Source organism: Nilaparvata lugens, chromosome 9 (assembly GCF_014356525.2).
Source record: "Nilaparvata lugens isolate BPH chromosome 9, ASM1435652v1, whole genome shotgun sequence".
Classification (NCBI taxonomy): Eukaryota; Metazoa; Arthropoda; class Insecta; order Hemiptera; family Delphacidae; genus Nilaparvata; species Nilaparvata lugens.
In genome coordinates, this window is record NC_052512.1 from 31,981,119 (window position 1) to 31,996,592 (window position 15,474).

At 33.4% G+C, this 15,474-nt stretch overlaps 1 protein-coding gene across 1 annotated transcript in view; it reads left to right on the top strand.

The window, feature by feature from the left end:
• LOC111047062 (myotubularin-related protein 10-B) overlaps nucleotides 1-15,474 on the top strand; it is a 65,480-nt gene that overhangs the window by 10,213 nt on the left and 39,793 nt on the right. The gene's annotated exons all lie outside the window — the stretch shown is intronic.

The window sequence follows — 15,474 nt, forward strand, 5'->3', positions numbered from 1 at the left end:
TGTAGCAGACGTTTAGTCAGTTAATAGAAAATAGTGTATAAATGTGACTAATCATGGCACAAATTGTATCTCAACTATTTTTAAGATACCGACTTATTTTTTTTAATGAGAAAGGAACAAAAAAAATGTGTCTGTACTATAAATTTCAACCTAAGAGCACAATTAAAACATTAAAAAAAATTGAATTGAATTTCTGAAGTGGCACACAACAAATAAGAATGAGGTTATGTTAACAATGAAGAAAGAACAAACCACTCTCGGTCTCAGACAGCTCCGTATCACACATGCGTTAGTAACGGTTTTTTCCCCGTTAGATCTTTGAATGTAACGTTCTTTGTGATGATGGTTACCGAGCTCCGTAACTGGAGCCGTCATTCATTTTGATGAGGATATATTATTATCCAATGATGATTTATCATTAAATTCGATATAATAATCAATATACCATCATCATTTCAATCAATAAAAGAAGAATACTTCCCAATAATATAATTAATAGAATATAACGGTTGTTATTTAACTAATGTTAAAAAAACACTATAACTAAGTCAGCATAATTATTGTAATTTCAAAGGGAAAACCTAACCCCCTAACCACCCCTTTCATATTTAAAACATTAATGAACATAAATCTTTGTAAAAACCTGTAATCCCTTCCAGCATATTGCAATTTAAAAGCAAACTCCTAACTCTCTAACCTATCTTTTCACCTTTGAAATATAAAAAACCATAATTCTACACTTTTCCTGGCCCTTTCTAGCATATTGAAATTTAAAGCAAAAACCTAACCTAACCTCATGAAACATTATTGAATGTAAATTGAAATAACCTAAACCCTAACCCTTTTACATTCAACACTCTGGATTTCAAAGCAAAATCCTAATCCCCTAACCTATCCTTTTATATTTAAAACATTATTAAACATAAATCTTTGTAAAAACCCAACCTAACCTAACCTAACCCAACCTAACCTAACCTAACCTAACCTAACCCAACCTAACCTAACCTAACCTAACCCAACCTAACCTAACCTAACCTAACCAACCTAACCTAACCTAACCTAACCTAACCTAACCTAACCCTTTCACATTCAACACTCTGGATTTCAAAGCAAAATCCTAACCCCCTAACCTATCCTTTTATATATAAAACATTATTAAACATAAAACTTTGTAAAAACCTAACCTAACCTAACCTAACCTAACCTAACCTTACCTAACCTAACCCAACCTAACCCAACCTAACCTAACCTAACCTACCCTAACCCAACCTAACCTAACTCAACCTAACCCAACCTAACCTAACCTAACCTAACCTAACCTAACCCTTTCACATTCAACACTCTGGATTTCAAAGCAAAATCCTAACCCCCTAACCTATCCTTTTATATTTAAAACATTATTGAACATAAATCTTTGTAAAAACCCAAACTAACCTAACCTAACCTAACCCAACCTAACCTAACCTAACCTAACCTAACCTAACCCAACCTAACCTAACCTACCTAACCTAACCTAACCTAACCTAACCCAACCTAACCTAACCTAACCTAACCTAACCCTTTCATATTCAACACTCTGGATTTCAAAGCAAAATCCTAACCCCCTAACCTATCCTTTCATATTTAAAAAATTATTAAACATAAATCTTTGTAAAAACCTAACCTAACCTAACCTTACCTAACCCAACCCAACCTAACCTAACCTAACCTAACCTAACCTACCCTAACCCAACCTAACCTAACCTAACCTAACCTTACCTAACCTAACCTAACCTAACCTAACCCAACCTAACCTAACCTAACCTAACCTAACCCAACCTAACCTAACCTAACCTAACCTAACCTAACCCTTTCACATTCAACACTCTGGATTTCAAAGCAAAATCCTAATCCCCTAACCTATCCTTTTATATTTAAAACATTATTAAACATAAATCTTTGTAAAAACCCGTAATCCCTTCCAGCATATTGCAATTTCACAGCAAAATCCTAACCCTACAACCTATCTTTTCACCTTTGAAATATCAAAAACCATAATTCTACCTGTTTCCTAGCCCTTTCTAGCATATTGCAAATTTAAAGCAAAAACCTAACCTAACCTCATGAAACATTATTGAATGTAAATTGAAATAACCTAACCCCTAACCCTTTCACATTCAACACTCTAGATTTCAAAGCAAAATCCTAACCCCTAACCTATCCTTTTATATTTAAAACATTATTAAACATAAATCTTTGTAAAAACCTGTAATCCCTTCCAGCATATTGCAATTTCAAAGCAAAATCCTAACCCCCTTACCTATCTTTTCACCTTTGAAATATCAAAAACCATAATTCTACCTGTATTTTAGCCCTTTCTAGCATATTGCAAATTTAAAGCAAAAACCTAACCTCACCTCATGAAATATAACTTGAAATAACCTAAACCCCAACCCTTTTACATTAAACACTTTCATGAAAGTGTCAAAGTCGAATTTTATGAAAATCTATTGCTGCATATCACTATAAATGCAGAGCATATAAACATAAATATAAAAAAAACATATAAACATGAATAGAAATAAATACAAAACCGTCGACTTGAATCTAAGATCTCACTTTGCTTGGTCAATTAATCAATAAATTATATTTTTCAATAATTTTATAATTTTACATTGTAAAAAGACGATCTGGCAACAGAGCAAATCGAAAAAAGGCAGCGCTATCCGCTTTGTTGAATTATAGACAAGGATAGCAATACCAGTGCTGAGTAAACATTACCATTACAGCATGGACCTCACTACAGCGTTGTAGTTGGGTTCACTTTCAAAAACATTGACAACGGGCGAATTATAAAATAGAGAATTTAAAATTTGTATAGGCCACGTCATGAGATAATTACATGAATCATTACATATATGATCATACTACATAAAAACAACAAGAAATCATCACACCAAGGTCTTAAAAATTCTCCATATTGAAGGCAAAATATTCATCATTGGTATAAAAACAGTTTCTTATAAGAAAATCCTCAATTTTAAGTTTATATTCACCCACTAGTAAGCCACTATATTCACCCACTATATGTAACGGTAACTGATTATAAAACCTAATTGCACAAGCCCTAAAACTTATATGACTGGTTTTGTACCGAAAATATTCGTTTCTAAGGTTCAACCTATTTCTTGTGTTGTGCGAATGAACATCAAAATGACTGGAGAATGAGAGCAAGTTAGTCTTTACAAATAATAAACATTGTAAAATAGAAATATACGGCAAACACATAATTCTCAATCTAACAAATAGAGGTTTGCAGTGCGTAAGGGGGAGGAACATTATACATGGTTCTTATTGATCTTTTTTGCAACACAAGAAGTGAATGGGAATCACTACAATTGGCCCATAATGTAGCTCCATACAAAAGATGTGAATGCACATAACTATAGTAGACATTTACTAAAATTTTTTGAGACACTATTTCCTTTAATCTTCTCAACATAAAAACACCTCTTGCTACCTTGGGGATAGTGCAGTCAATATGACACTTTCATTCCATATTATTTTGTATATTGTTGCCTAGAAATTTGACAGAATGCCCTGAATTCAAGTTATTATAAGATACAGATAAACTCATAGTTCAATATATCAGATCCGTTCAGTAATATTTTCTAAAAAACGTTGACGTCTCAAAAATGATGCAGCTAGAAAAATTATTAAATTCAATTTTAAGACTGTTGAACAGTGATTTTGGAAAATTATTCGGATGAAATATGAAACCGGGCGCGATTGTTGAACACTGCAAAGCGAAAGTGTCTTGAGTCAGCAGAACGCGGGCAGCGAACCAGCGAAACGTTGAGGTGGGGATTGGCAGAGGTGTGACGAGGGCTTCCTCCAACTTTTGGGTGTTGGCGAATACGTCACCAGGTTCATCGCTCTTCAGGCTACATGACTCCATAGAGACTGTCGCTGTCATTCTACCAGCTGTTTGGCGGATGACAACTGTAATAACATAGATCTATTGTGGCAACTTTTGCGGCATTCTACGATGGAGATGAAGACATCAACAATTAAATTTGGTGAGCAATTTATACAGCTCTTCTTATATTGAAAATATTATTTATATATTTATCGAATTATTGAGTTGGAGATAGACTTCCTAATAAATTAACTTTATGATAAGAAATTGTTAGGTCCACATTCAGTTAATTTAGAGCTCATTTCAAATTATTAATGCTTATTTTATGCTGAATCAATCAGGTCAGATATCAATTTTGTTTATTATAAAATCATATAAGATGAAAAGATTTCAGATCAAAGATGAAATTTTTTAGGTCACTCAGAGCTGATAGATTAAATGTATTGTTTATGAGAGTTATTTATTTATGAAAATGAAAGGTTAATTATAAAAATTTAAAATGGCTGAGAGAGTTAATTTTGAAGGGCAGGAAGTCGAAGTTCAAGCTAAACGTTTATTTACTTCATTTCTAAAACAAGTTTGTAAGTCTATTTTAATCAACCATGGATAGTGAGTGTTTCAAATGCAAAATCCATTTCACCAACATCAAAGAAATCATTGAGTGCTCGGAGTGTAAGAACGTCTACCATCCAACTTGTTCAAAACTACGCACCATTGATAACTTCAAAAAACTTGGAGCACGTAAGGCAACATGGAGGTGTGATTTATGTAAGTGTTAGTCTCAAAGCGAAAAAAACTGAGTGTGATCAACGAGACAATTTAGACTCTTTAAAAGAGTTTTTCACTGAATTTATTAATTGTAAATTTGAGGAACTGAATAATACTATTTCCAACTTAAATAGTATTACTGTTGAATTGAAAAACACGCTTAAGAAAGTCTGTGATGAAAATACCGCTTTGAAAACTAGTTATGATAAACTGGCTATTGAAAATTCAAAACTGCAACGAGTTATTAATGACCTAAAACAGCATTCGTATTCCGATAATCTAGAAATTGTGGGAGTCCCGGAAACCAGAAATGAAGATGTTTATTCTGTGCTACAATCTACAGCCCTGGCAGTAGGAGTTCCATTCAAAAGAGAGGATATTTCCATCGCCCACAGGGTCCCTTCAGCTAAGAAAAAAACTAAACCAATCATCGTTCGTTTCGTTTCGCGGACTACAAAACTACAATGGAGAGATGCTGCAAAGAAAAAGAAAAACCTGTGTTCCACCGATATTCATCCTAATCTATCACCTTAGAATATTTTCATCAACGATCATTTAACCGCGCTCAATAAGATCCTTCTTGGGAAAGCTAAAAACATGGCCAGAAATGGCTAGTTAGCCTATGTATGGGTAAAGGAGGGAAAGATTATGGTTAGGCAGAGGGAGGGTTCACCAGCAAAAAGAATTTCAGATGAGGAGGATCTTTCGAAATTCATGAAAACTTAATAACTTGAGTATTTGTTACAATAAAAACTAAAAATCAGGATAACCAAGAATGAACTTAGAAATAAAATAATAGCAGAAAAAAGCAAATAGACTCTCTTATTATTTCTCTTTGAATTCTATTTATTTCCAGTTTATCATTTAAATTTAGTAGATTTGTTCATACGACTAATTTGATAATAAGGTTGATTGATTTATAATATTATATTGTTTTAATATTTTGTTATATTGTTGTATAATAATTTATAATTTTGTGGCGTCTTGAGGAACCAAGGAGTCGGTTTCAATAATATCTTATTTTCAATTTTTAATCTTAATTTATTTTCTTAATTTATTTCATTTTCTATAACGTTTTTAGTCTCTTCGTTTTATAATCTTTTCTTTTTTCTTTTTTATGGTTCTAGAAACCGATTTTGATGAGCAGATTTCCATTGAATGTTACAATACGATCGAAATAGAGAATATTTCCCAGTGCAAGACAGAGTTGTTTGGTGATAGATTATGCAATTCCTTTCTTAATATAATTCACCTAAATATTAGAAGCTTGAATAAAAACTTTGACGATTTTTCCTATATAATTAGTAATTGCTCAGTTGATTTCCATATAATTATTCTGACTGAAACATGGGTGGTTGATGATGATAATTTCAATTTCAGCTTGAACGGATATTCAGTAATAAATAAGTTGGGTAAAATTAACAAATGTGACGGAGTCTGTATATTTTTCAAAAATAGCTTAATCGTAGACGAGTTAACTTGTGAGATTACTGAAGCAAGCTCTGTCTGCTTGGATGTACAAGTGCCAGGAGTAAAAGATAAGATTACAATTATCGCTGTTTGTAGATCGCCTGCATCGAATGCAGATACGTTTCTGAACAGCTTAGATGAATGCTTGCTATCTCTCAGAAATAGAGCTAATATAATCTTTGCAGGTGACATCAATATTCACTTAAATGATAATAATACCATTTCCAGCGATTATTTTAGCACACTATCCTTGAATGGTTTGAAGTCTTATCTATTAATAAGCCTACCAGATTTCATGGCAGCACAGAATCATGCATTGATCATATTTTTTTTTAAAAACTCTACTTTTAATCCTGATAATGTAATTAGCTCAATTATCAAAACAAGCATTACTGACCATTTTTGTATCAGTATTCATGTTGATCTTTCAATTGATTTTCTTAAAGCCGCTAAACCTGTCCATTCTTATAAGAAAATTGACTATAATAAATTACTGTTATCTATTGGGGAGGAGAATTGGGAAGGTGTGCGTAACCCTAACTTACATGTAAACAAACAAATGCTTTTCTTCACCGAAAAGATAACTAGTTACATTGAACAAGCAACTGTTAAAGTGCATATTCCGCATAAATTTCAATCATTGAAACCCTGGATCACCAGGGGTCTCGTTCTGTCAATTGCTAAACGTGATAAATTATTTAAAAGCCTCTCAAAGCAACCTTTTAATGTTATTTTAAAAAACGAATTTATCGCTTACAGGAATATGCTGAATAAATTATTGAAACAGAGTAAATGTGATTATTATAAAAATAAAATTAGCCAAAATAAAAATAATGTAAAGAAAGTCTGGGACACGTTAAATGAGATGTTGGGAAGAAAACGAAAATCAACTCCTCCCAAAATTGATGCTGATATTTTAAATATCCACTTCGCCGAAGTAGGTAAGAACTATGCTGAAAAATTGAAAAGCGAAAATCCCATCTCATCTGCGGGAAATAAGTTTAGGGATTCATCTATAAGAGATCATGTCTCTTTTTTCCTAACACCTACCACTGAAATTGAAATATCTACTGTGTTAAGTTCTCTAAATGATAACTCTGCTCCGGGAATTGATAGAATAAGCAATAAATGTTTGAAAATTATCCGGCCTCACATTGTAAAACCCTTATCAGAAATAATTAACCGTTGTTTCTTGGAAGGCTGCTTTCCTGATAATTTGAAGTTGGCAAATATTATACCGCTACATAAGTCTGGTGATCATAAAGACCCAACAAACTACCGTCCAATCAGTCTGCTGAGTGGTATCGCTAAACTAATTGAAAAATTGATCAAGTCCCGGCTAGTTTGTTACCTACTTAAACATAATGTCATTCATAAAAACCAATATGGATTTCAGGCGAACAAAAGTACAATTGATTCTATAACCCTCTTAACCCAAACAATTTCAAATAACTTCACTGAAAATAAAAAACAATAGCTACCTTCCTGGACCTAGCCAAAGCTTTTGATACAATCCCACATTCCAAATTACTAAAAAAGATAGAAAAGATTGGCATACGCGGTATACCCCTCAAATTATTTGGCAGTTATTTAACAAATAGATACCAAATCCTTACTATTGGAAATAAAACTAGTTTTGAACAGTTGAATGATTACGGTCTTCCTCAAGGAACTGTTTTATCTCCGATTCTCTTTCTTCTATATATTAATGATTTAATCAAACTTGAATTGAAAAACTGTGTGACACTCGCTTTTGCGGATGATACCGCTTTAGTGTTTACCGGACCGTCTTGGGAGGAGGTGAAGAAAACTGCAGAGTCGGGATTGAAGACTGTTAAGACCTGGTTAGATGAGCACATTCTCACTCTTAATTCGAATAAAAGCGTCTTCATGACCTTTTCTCCCAGTATGGTTGGCCAACCACTTGATCTAGACCACATTCATATTCATGATTTAAACTGTACTCTTTCAATCTCGAACGATAGCTGTGGCTGCTCAAAATTGAAAAGAGAAAATTATTTTAAATATCTAGGCGTTATAGTTGATCAGCATTTGCGATGGGATATTCACATAGATAAGCTTTGTAATAAACTCAAGCACTGGATAAACAAATTTTATAATATCAGCAGGTTGGGTAACATAGCCGTTTTAAAATTAGTTTACTTTGCCTTCACTTCAATAAGATATTCACCATCCAAAAAGCATTATTAAAGGCAATTTTGGGCAAACCTAAACGATTTCCAAGTGACAGTATTTTTATTGAATTGAATGTATTGACGGTTGAGCAGCTGTATATAAAGAATTTGATTATTTACATTAATAAACATAGAGAACTTTTCAACCTCCGTATATCGCCTTACAATCTCCGTCCCTCAACCATTACCTTTGAACCACACAATGCAGTTCTATCCATTTGTAGAAGACAGTTTGATTATATTGTTCATAAGCTTATAAATGTGATACCAACTTTTTTATAACAGATAATTTGAATGGAAGACTTCTGAGAGAGATAGATTTATGGATTGCTTCTTCACATCCTAGGATAAGTGATTTCTTGTAATATTGTAACTAGGATAAGTTCACAATCATTCAAGAATGTCTGCTTTTTTATTTTATTATCTCGTATTTTCTTACTTTTTTTTTACTTTCCTTCTTTGTATTTTTTCAAATTTAGATGTTAATAGGAATCCACCAATTTTATTTATCTTAGAAATAATTTTGTTTTAGTAATAACACTCGGCCCCTGCGCTCAGGTTTTTAACCTTTTCAGGGACTTTCCGTATTTAATAATAATACTATTTTACTTTTACTTATATTGTTAATTGTCAATTGTATTTATGTAATTATACATTCATGTATGCATTGTATGAAGGAAAAATAAACTATTGATTGATTGATTGATTGATTGCCTTTGAAGCGCTTTCAGCTAGATTAATTCAACTTAGTATCACACTAAACGAAACTGTTAACAGAGACCTAAATAGAACAGATACAAATTTAGTAGATGTAGAACTTCATCCCCTGAGCAAAATGTCAAACCTAATTTCGATTTAGTTAGCAGTATTCCAATATTCGATGGAAAGCAGTCAGATCAAATTCATTCTTTTCTTGACACTGTTGATGGGATCTCTCAATTGTGTGGCTGGTCAGAATTTCAAAAGACACAAATTATCAGATTAAAACTTACTGGAAGTGCATTATTGTTTTTCAAGTCAGATGATAGGTGTAGGAATGCAAAATCTGCAGCTGAAATTAGAGCAGCTTTGATTGAGCGTTTTGGTGATAGCCTACCAAGTCGTTATTAATATGAACAATTGGCATCAATCCAAAAAAATAAAGGAGAGTCAATTGAGAAATATGCAGACCGAGTCATGAACATTAGTAGGAAGACGATTAGCGTATCGAATTGTAGAAATTAAATCGAAACTGAATGTAGTATTGAGAGTAAGAGGAAAAAATGTAGTTGTACATGTAAACAGAATAAAACCAGTGTTGTACTAAGAACAAGCTAGAAATGAAGTTAGAGAAGGAAACGATCCAGAAGAAGAGGAACAACAAATAGAAGTCAATGAGGAAAACGAAGAAGAGCAAGATGAAGACGACGACGATAACGATGACGAAGTAAAAGAAGAGGAAGAATAGGATGAAAATTAATCAGATAACGATGCAAACTCGAAACACAAGAGAAAAAGGGAAAAACCAAGAAGATATAACGATTATAGTGTATTGATTATGACCATGATTATTGATATATATTGTATAATAAATGTAAAAGAATTACCACATATGATAGATTATTCATTTATTTTTTTATTTATTATAATATTCAGTAGGAAATTTATTTAAGTTTGTGAGAGTGTGGAAGACAATTCAGATTTAATTTATTTAGAAGATTAGAGGCACAGTTTATTGTAAATTAGAACAATGGCCGGCTGTACTTGGAATGATATCGGCTGACTAACATGTCAGCAGAACTGCTGCCTCAGCGGTCGGTGTCGTCTTCCTGTGTGCCATCCACAACATTTCCCCTGTGTAATTGTCACTCGGAAAGAAAATTAATGTTCTTATTCATTTTCTTTTCGATTGATAATTCCCCGGTGAATCGTTTGAGAGCGCCAGCTTACGGACCAGGTTGCCAAGATGTGGAAAATTTCGGTGAGCTCTTTGTCAGTCAGTGGGCAGCCTTCAATAGTGCAGGACGGGAACCTAGGCAGAAATGTGTGTTGTGACCATACTATTGGGGATAGTGTGTGGTGAGTGGCCAAATTCTAAACGATTTTTCTTACTTTTGACTTGCGTGGGACATTCATAAAAAATTGAGCAACCCATTCTTTTAATTTAATTCTTAAAATTTTCAAAATTTTCTGTGACACCAAAATACAGCCGGCATGTTCTTTTGTGTTAATCAATTAGGTTTATTTGTCTTATAAATTTTTTTAAATTGTCATTTGAAAAAGTCTGAGGATAAATTATAGTATAATATGAAGCTAATTTAGAGAGAATTAAGGAAAACATTTGTCGAAGTAATTTCTTAGGATTAGATTCTAATTTATAGGTTTAGGCAAACTTGCCTAATTTTGTTCAGTTTACTTCCAAATCTATTTTATGATTGACCTGTAGGTTATGATCAATTGGTCATGCGGTCGCGTTAATTTGTTCGGAGCGTTAGGAGTTAAGTTCTTTATTTTGTAAGATAAAGTCCTGGCTTTTTTTTGTAAAGTTTGGCTGTTCAAGTTTTATTTAAATGTTAGTATAGGTTGCAAAATTTTAGATCAATTGTGAATTTTATGATCACTGCGCTATTTAAACGATTATATATATCTTAACTGAAAAATTTGGAATTTAACCCTTTTTTATTTTATGTACCCTAAATGTTTGATTATGTTAAAGTTGGTGAATTGAACATGAACTCAGGAAATGAATTTACTGCTGAACTCAATATAGCTATTCCTTCTTTTAAAATGTACTGAATTCGAATGTATCTAGAAAATCTTTGAAATTTCGTAGAAAACTTACAGTAGATTGATTTTTCCGGTTCTGGCGCAGAGTCGAGTAGTAGACTAAAAGTGTCGGTTCTGGCCCTTCGTAGTTCACAATATATTTTGCATTCATTGATATTTTATCAAATTGAATTTGAACTTACCTAAATCATTTTTGTTGTAATTTTATCATTAATTTAGAGTAGTTTGATTCTGCTGGTTCTGGTGCAGATACAGTTAGTAGTATAATTATTGTGTCCATTCTGGCCCTTAACAATTCCCCATATATTTGGCATTCATTGATCTTCTATCAAATCAACTTAAAAACAATATCAATTTTTTTCTCTTTTAACATTCTTCTTTTGGAAAAATTTCATTTTTTTATATCCAATAATTCTTTTTTTATATATCCACATATAAGTAGCAACTTAACCACTAGGATAAGATTGTGAAGCCATTTGTTATATTGTAGCATTGAGGGAATTAATAGATTTAAGAAAGAATTGGCAAAGCCACCCTTGTGCCCCAGTGGAAGGGCATAGAATATAGTGCCTGATTCGGACATCTGTGTTTTCTCTGCTTTACCACCCCACCTGTATTTCGGTTACAAGTTGGAGTTTATTTTTATTATGTATATTTATTTATTTTGTATCACTTGAAGACAATAACTTTGAATGTTGGTGAGAAAGAATTAAAGCAAGTTTACTAGAGACAGGAACAAAAATAAAGAATTAAAACATGGTGTGAATGATTAGTATGTTGAGTAAGTATGGAGTGTGAAAGTGATGGCCAGTGAATGTTGATGATTGTGGATGAATGATTTGTGTGATTGAAACTAATAATAAGAAACTAAACATGTCCATGGGCAAACCAATGAAACTTTGATTCACTAATTTTGTGAATGGAAACGAAATGCATAATATTCTATTATTGAATAATTTTCATGTCTTGCTTTAATTCACACCAAAGGAACTATGAAAACTTGTAGTATATTTATACCTTATGCTATTATTATATATTAAAATTAATTTAGGAGTTGAAAATTATTTTGAAAGTAAATGTTAGAAGTATGAAGAAACCCACTGTATTCAATAAAGTCATCAGCATTGACTTTGGAAAATCTAATATATTGAAACATGAGAATAATCCAAGTTCAGAGTAATAGGAAATTGTCAATTTATTGCTGTACTCAGTAATAATTATGTACAATAAGTATAAGCTTGATACTGGTCGTAGTTTTTGTGTTGTCTCGCAGGAGTGCCTTTTGCGAACGGACAGAGAGGCCAGAGCAACAGAGCTACAGGCACACCACCATCCGAGTTGAAGGAGGCGGTCACCTCGAAAAGATCATGCAGGAGACAAAATTTGGCAATGACACTGCCTAAAAGTCAACTCAACAGTATCAAAATCGCTGGATGTTCAAAGTGACCAATGTGTGGTGGGGACTATAATGATTAGCAAGTTAAAACTTTATGTGGGAGAACTTTATGGTAGCCTAATGTGTTAAGATGGACTCTGCTTTGCTCTGTGCCAATAATTTATTGTTTGTAAAATTAGACTAGATTCATCATTCAAATGTATAACTATGTAGTCCAGGCAATGAATGCTCAAAAAAGGGTATAGAGGGAAAAGTTTGGAAGACAATTTTTGACCCCGCAGTTCTTTTCAGGGTGGTGAGGAGGTAAACATATCAAAAGTCCCCACCCCTACCCCCTGTGCTAAAGGGGTGGGGGTGGTTCAAAGGTACCATTTTTTGGTTTCTCGCATATAACTAGAAAATTATGCATTTTACAGACATGACTATTCCATAAGGAATTAAAGCTTACAATCAATACCTACAAAATTAAAATTCACCCCCCACCTAGAATCTGCTATAACAATAGAAGGAAAACATTAATTTGTAGAATACGGTAATACATCAAATTGAAGAGAAAACAAAGCTCTACAAATCTACGGTGAGCATTTATTTTTACGATGCATTGTTGGAGAGTTGTTGGCCCTGAAACATAAAAAATAGGATTAACAGCTGTTATTTCAACAATTTTACATATTTAAGAGCGTATATCTCGAAAACTGTTGAAGATATCACAAATCACCACAGAACAAATAATATTGTAGAGAATTTATCAAGCTTTATTTTTGAATAGTTTTCATGTCTTGCTTTAATTCACACCAAAGGAACTATGAAAACTTGTAGTATATTTATACCTTATGCTATTATTATATATTAAAATTAATTTAGGAGTTGAAAATTATTTTGAAAGTAAATGTTAGAAGTATGAAGAAACCCACTGTATTCAATAAAGTCATCAGCATTGACTTTGGAAAATCTAATATATTGAAACATGAGAATAATCCAAGTTCAGAGTAATAGGAAATTGTCAATTTATTGCTGTACTCAGTAATAATTATGTACAATAAGTATAAGCTTGATACTGGTCGTAGTTTTTGTGTTGTCTCGCAGGAGTGCCTTTTGCGAACGGACAGAGAGGCCAGAGCAACAGAGCTACAGGCACACCACCATCCGAGTTGAAGGAGGCGGTCACCTCGAAAAGATCATGCAGGAGACAAAATTTGGCAATGACACTGCCTAAAAGTCAACTCAACAGTATCAAAATCGCTGGATGTTCAAAGTGACCAATGTGTGGTGGGGACTATAATGATTAGCAAGTTAAAACTTTATGTGGGAGAACTTTATGGTAGCCTAATGTGTTAAGATGGACTCTGCTTTGCTCTGTGCCAATAATTTATTGTTTGTAAAATTAGACTAGATTCATCATTCAAATGTATAACTATGTAGTCCAGGCAATGAATGCTCAAAAAAGGGTATAGAGGGAAAAGTTTGGAAGACAATTTTTGACCCCGCAGTTCTTTTCAGGGTGGTGAGGAGGTAAACATATCAAAAGTCCCCACCCCTACCCCCTGTGCTAAAGGGGTAGGGGTGGGGACTTTTGATATGTTTACTTCCTCACCTCACTAAACAGAACGGTGGGGTCAAAAATTGTCTTCCAAACTTTTCACTCGATAACACTTCGTTGACTAATGATACTCTCTCTCCTTGAATTTTTAAAAATGTAATGAATATGAAAATGTATTTACCATATTTAACTATATTGTCAAGATTTAAATTTTATTTGATTTCAACTTAGTTTAAAGATGTGCCAGTAAATGTATATGCTACATCTTTTTCATGCGGAGGGGTGATGTAACAATTCAAACACCCCGCTCTCATAGGTGATTAATTTGAGGTTGAGTGGTAGAGAGGACTTAGAAGTCCTAACTCCGCCTAATAAAGAATTTTTCCATTTCATTTCATTTCATTATTAGAATTAGCGGAGTCATCACTCAGGCCACCAAACTGGACTTTTGAACTGGTGAGCTGAGAGAGTGATGACCGCGTAGAGGCAAAACTAGAGGGAGAACGTTCCGAGACGCGCTGGAGGAAGGTTGTGCGCGAGATAGTGAGATGTAGTTTACTAGTAATGTGATTGAGGAGTGATTATGTTTAGAGAGAGTGAGCGTATAGATGTTTGTTATAGGATTTGTTTAATAGAGTGAGATTGTTTTGGTGAATTGGCGTATTTATTTGAATTATCCTTTAAAAGTAGCAGGCCCAGGACCCTAAAAACCTGGTGGTGGCAGCGCTACTGTAGAGCACTGTCATGCTCACCACGCACGCCACACAACCCATAACTCGCTTATTAGACCACTTAAATTTTCCAGTTGCCACTTTTCCTGACTCTTATAATGACCTTAACAATTACATTGAAAAAGATTATTCAATTTAAATGATAAAAAAGTGTACCAAACAGCCTTAATAACAGGTTCCTATCTTCCCCGCAACCCCCTCGCCCAGCATCCCTACCCTACATCTACAGATGTTCCCTAATAACTGCAGACAAAACACGTGACAACGTTATTAACTTTTGTTGCTAACAAAACTAGCAGCCAAAAGAAAATGTTATTAACATAAGTTAAGAACTTTTGTTATCAACTCTGGTGTAAACGCATTATAATTTGTTTACATTAGATCAGATGAATATCATTATGTTAATGATCACACCTGTTTCAATTTAAAGTATTTTGAAGACAGTTTTTTGCTTTTTATTCCGGCTGTTATATAACATGAATAGTCTCGTTAATGTAATGTAAATGTAATGTAAATGAAATCATATGGAAGTCAATTATATTGGTAACAAGATCTTGTTGATAACAAGGAATTTTCTCTTAGAAACACGAGTTGTTAACTTTTTGACGATTCTGTCAAGTTAATATCTTTTTGTTGATAACTCGTGTTATTAACACCGGTGTAAACGCAGCTTAAGATTCAAGCCGACGGTTTTGCATTTCTCTCTATGT